This window comes from Chlorocebus sabaeus, chromosome 18, assembly GCF_047675955.1.
Source record: "Chlorocebus sabaeus isolate Y175 chromosome 18, mChlSab1.0.hap1, whole genome shotgun sequence".
Lineage (NCBI taxonomy): Eukaryota > Metazoa > Chordata > Mammalia > Primates > Cercopithecidae > Chlorocebus > Chlorocebus sabaeus.
Genome location: NC_132921.1, coordinates 52,747,218 through 52,753,217, shown reverse-complemented (window position 1 = coordinate 52,753,217; position 6,000 = coordinate 52,747,218).

Below are 6,000 nucleotides of genomic sequence, written 5' to 3'. Positions count from 1 at the left end.
GGTCAATGTTTTTACTTGGATTTCTTAAAGTAACTTGAGAAAGAGACCACAGATTTTACCAACAATGGATGCCCAACATTAAGTGTCCATAAAATATTATTTTATTATCCTTACTGTCTAACTTCTAAATATTACCCTGCAAATATGTTTATATCACTCCAATAGTCAAAAAGAGCCAAGGGAAGTTGGTTTTTATTTTTTGCTTTGCTTTCGTATTTTCATCTGCTAAAATTAGCCAAACTCATATCAACGTGACAAATATAAATTATTTCTCTCCTATAGTTTTGACGTAATGAAACAAAAAGAAAAGATACAAAGGGAAATCAGGAGATTTGTTTAACCAAACTGGTTTACTATTGTAATGCTAATAAATATAGAAATTGCTGAAGAAAGATTTTGCATTTTCGTTGCTACAGTGTTCCTCAGAGGTCAGGCAGAGTATGATGTAAAGGGGAAAGGGGAGACAGAAGAGAACAATTACTCAAGTGGACATTTTTCACTTGGAGTTCTGTTTTGTCCTGAGAAAAGCTCTATATAAATACCACACCATAAAGTAACACTATAGGGCAGAATTCTGCATTTGCAGTTATGATTACTTTAGCATGGAAGAAAAGAGGATTTCTAAAATTCTGTGATGATTGGAATAAATAAATGCTAAAAATGTCACACTGTCTTACAGTTTTCCCCCGGCTATTCCCCACCTCAGACCTAACTTTAAGAATTACCATATCAATCTAGGGTATTTAGAAGTAAATAGGTTTTCTCCCCTGCCCAGCTTATACCTTTAAAATTCTTTCTAAAGATTTTGTAGCTAAGGGAATACACAGAGCTGGCTTTTGCTTGTCTCTAAGATAATTATGGGAGATGACTAGTACCATTCAGCTGCAACACATACAGGATGAAGTTAACCTCAGGCTCTTGGACAATGTAGACACTGGAATAACATCCAAAGAGACTAGGGACCATAATAGCATTAGCATAGAGGGAGTGCCATGAAATTGCATGTAAATATATAATATATATTTTATATCATTTATACGATGTATTATATATAATAGTATATATTATATAATATACTACAATTATATATATTATTATATAATTATCATTATATTATTATTATATCAGTATATCATATATAATTATCATATAATTATTATATTAATAATTATATAATGTATTATATAATTAATGTATTATATATTATATAATATAATTATTGTTATATAATTATTATATTATATAATATATAATATAAAGAATTATAATATATTATATAATATATACTATTATGTATAATTACATTTATATATGTAATATATAATATATTATTTATTGTAGGCTATATTATATATTGTATATAACAAATATATATTTATTATATTTTATATAATGTTTATTATATATAATATAATATAATGTGCAGAGATCAGCCCATCAACAGCAATTTCTCTATATTATATTATATATAATTTCTATTTCTATATATTGGCTCTTTATATATATTATATGTTAGCTTGGCTCTTTCTGACTATTGGAGTGATATAAACATACTTGCAGGGTAATATTTAGCAGTTAGTATTAAAATAATATTTTATGGACACTTAATGTTGGGCATCAATTGTTAGCGAAATGTGTGATCTCTTTCTCAAGCTACTCAAAGAAATCCAGGTAAAAACACTGACCATTTTTTCCTCAGCAATTTCTATATATTATATAATATTTCTTTATGTATAATATTTCTCTATATATAATATTTCTATATATTATATAATAAATATAATATATGTAATATATAATATAAATGATATAATATAAATAATATATAATATATAGTTATATTTTATTATATATTATGTATATAATATTAGCTTGACTTATAGCATGGAAGGTTGATTGTTTTATATTGTGTTTAAAATTTCTGCAATCTTAAGTGAGCATGAGAAGAAAACAATCAACTGGGTATTTTGCCTCAAGCTGAGCAATAACTCATTTTGTTATGAATGCATGTTTCTTCCATGAGTTACATGTCCAGATGACTATATGCCTACAAACACAACGGCTCTATAATCTTGAAATTCTTCTGGTTACAGTTGATGTGTTATTCCTAGTCTAACATTTCCAGAATATCTCCTGAATCTCTGCAAACTGTCATAATATTTTATGTTTTAATGTTGTGCAAATTCTAGTCCCTTTAGAAAAAAAATGAAAGACGATTGCCATTTTCCTATGTAATTAGCAGAAGCATAAGGCTCTAAAAAATGTATGGCAGGCCATTTCCTTTGAAACATCCACTTGATGACAATTTGCCATACATTTTAATTCCATTTTTGTTTGTTTCTTTCAGGTGTTGATTTTTTAAATGTAGTCAATAACATTTACATGTAACAATTGGCAACTTAGAGTGTTATTAATAGATTATTCACCTGTGTTTGTCTTTATTTGTGTGTGATGGGTGCAGCAAACCACCATGGCACATATATACCTATGTAACAAACCTGCACGTTCTGCACTTGTATCCCAGAACTTAAAGTGTAATAATAATAAAAATATCTAATTCTATATAAAGTTTTATTTTCTCCTTTCCTAAGATTGAAACATTTGTTTTACTTATAGCATAATAAGCATATTAGAGTACAATAGAAGTACAGGAAAAAAACAGATATACAGACTGTTCCTTTTGAGTGAAATGAAATTTAACACAACTGTCCACTGGGTGTTTTCTATTCACGACACAGGAATGCACTAATGCTAGTGGTTCACATGAAAAGACATGGTTCAGGAAAGGAGTGTTTTTCACTAGGATAAATAAACAGCCAATGTTGGAGTGCACAGAAAATCCCACAACAGAAACTTGGCAAGAATTTTGCTAGTAATAAGTTAGTTCAATTGAGAGAGGGATTTAGCATTGTTTCTTTTCCAGGAGATGAATGATTAAAAATACTCCCCGCACCAGGTGCTCTGTGGTGCTCTTGACCTTCATTCCTGTCTATGTTTGCAGGTGTTCCTTCAGTTTTACAGGGTTAAACTGTGTCTGTCTATGTCTCCATGCGGTGTAATTTTAGTGGCATGCATTGTGGATGAGTGCAGTCACTTCTCTTGCCGTTACAAATAAATTTTCAACAAGAGGATCCAAAACCTCATCCATAAAAGTTGAATGTGTACCAAGGGAACTGGAAGAGATGCCAACATTTGTTTACACTGTGTATTATGAGTATGGAGCTATAACCTGACATTTGCATTCAAGTGGATTTAAAAGAGATAATTTAAATTGAAGGTATATATTAATATTATATACAACTTCTTATGATGAATTTTAAAATAAAGAAAAGGAAAAAGGCATAATTTTATTTGAAGATCAACATTGGTTTTGGTTGATAGGCCATTAGAATCTGAATTACAGTTGTAACCACATACATTGATACACTAAAAAGATAAAACCTAATGTATTATCTGTTGTGACTGTACCATGGAAGAAGCGAAATATGAGAGATAGCTGCTTGTCCAGAAAAAATACAGGGTCACTTTACTGAACATTTGCTGCTGGAAACAACAGAAATAAAAGCTGCTTTTCTATGAACTGTGACTGTCTCCAATTCTGAACAGCAAGTAATATTGGAGATGTTGTGAATACAGTAAATTCAACTTTGCTGTTTTGTTTCTGATATCTATCTATCTATCATCTATCTATCTATCTTCATCATCATCATCAATTGCCTACCTATTATCTATCATCTATATATCTAAAAATCAAGAAAGCTTTTGTATTAACAACATTGGGAGATTGCATAGATTTACAAAAGCTAATATATATTAATTTTCTGAGTTGTAACCTTCATATTTGTTTTTCCATATATGACTTTGGTAATTTAAGGTACTAATTATGATGGATGTTATTTGAATCTATTAGTTTGGAAATTAAAGTAGAACAATACCACAATAACAAGAGTATGCAGGGGTCTCTGTGATTTTGCAGTTAAGGGCTTAACAGTGTATAAATAATTGTAAAAGCACAAATAAATTGGATCACTAAAGTAATGCAAAGTAAAAAAAAAAAAAAAAGTGCAGGCCAATGAAAGAGGATCAGAGAAGACAGTAAATCATACTTTGAAAACCAGTATTTGTCTTTATTTTATTTTCAATCGTTGCACCTTATGAAAGTATTGGGACTTTGTTTTTAATACAGTGTTCCATTATTTGAAGATTATTTTGCTTTTCAGATGGCTATTGCTTTAGTGATACTCAGTGATAGGTACTTCCTAGAACTGCATAATGTACTAATTAATTTGGTACTGCAAACTCGGGATTGATGGGTCAAAAGGGTCAAAATAAAAAAGAAAATGGGGAACTATAAATTCAAGTCAGGTAAAATATGAAATTTGGAAAGAAATAAGTAAATTTAATTACCAATTTTAGTCTATGATAAATTAAAAAAAGAAAAACTCATTTTATCACCAAAAAGGACTAAATCCTTTCTCTTATTTTTCTTCCTTCTTCTACATATCAGAGGATATTTTTGGCACTCAAAATGTATCTAATTCTCTATATTCTGAAGCTGGCAAATAAAATAATAAACCTATTGAATCTGAAATATATTTTTGGGAAAAAGTAAGAAGGCACTCAGATATTAATTGAGATTATTAAAGAGAAGAAATTCTCCAGCCTAAAGAGAACCTTGCTAGTGGATAAATATGGGCTTTTTGTACCTCAAAAAGGGAAGCCACATTTATACTCATTGGAACAAGTGGAGTCTTTGAAAAAGTCAGAAAATATAATAATGCCAACAAGGATTCTATGTTATAATAGTAATAAATGTTAAAGTACACATGTGCATTTCCTGATATGAATCCTAAACTAAATTGTTTTAAAAGTAAGTGGTTTAAAATATACATGTGGGCTCTTATTTTTTAAGAAGGAGATAAAGTAAGATAAAAGACTTGCTTAAAATGTTAAAGAAGGGTGATTCGTTTTTCTGGCATTTCTCTGTTTTCTTAGTAGCAAACTACATTGGAATTTGCTAGTTTGATTACTCAGTCTGCCAAACTTTGGATGCTCCACCTGTGTCAAATTTGAACATTCGTTAGGTCTGCCACTTGAGCTTCTGCCAGTAAATATGGGCCTCAATTCCAAAGTAAAAGGACTGGGCCTGAGGTGAGGCTGTACAATGTACAATCTGGTTCTGAGTGCAATTACCAGGAGTGTGATTATGCTTCAGGTTAATTTGCAGGGAATTTTTTTTTTCCCTAAAAGTTGTATTGGGAAGTAGAGAAGATCCCCCAAGAATCTGTTTTGGTTTCACTTGAAATTGTGTGCCATGTAAAATGCACCATGGAAGGACTTTGGTCTACAAGGTAAAGTAGAGTGGCACACTGTGGAAGAAATACTGTGATTGTGGCATAAGGGGAAATCATGCGATATTTTGGTGTTTATTGCAAGAGCAGTGAAAAATTATGGGTAGTAATTTTGGAAATTATAGGATTTGGTAAACATGACAGGGTTTGGGGAATATGTCACTAGAATAAAAAGACAAAGAAATCATTCATCAAAATTGTTGGTGCTATTGAGTACCTATTACGGTAGTCCTCCGTATCCATGGTTTTGTTTTCTTGGTTTCTGCTAATTAAGCTACTGTTACACAAACCTTTCGCAGTCTCAATTTCTTTTCTACAGGGTGGCATCCCCTCCACTAGGCCCTACTGCTGCATCTAGGAGCACAGTAGTCTCTCTTTGTTTGTGGGGAACAAGTGCCAAGACCCCAGTGAACGCCTGGACTTGAGTTCCGCCATGCTCTGAAAATATTAAATGGGAAATCCCAGAAATAAACAATTCATAAGTTTCAAATTGTGTTCCTTTTTGAGTAGTGTGATGAATTCTCTAGTTGTATCACTCCCTCTCTCTGGATGTGAATCATCCCTTTGTCCAGCATTCTTATGCCATCAACACTTATCACCAATACTCACTTAGGAGTCATCTCAGTTATCAAATCCATTGTCCCAGTAA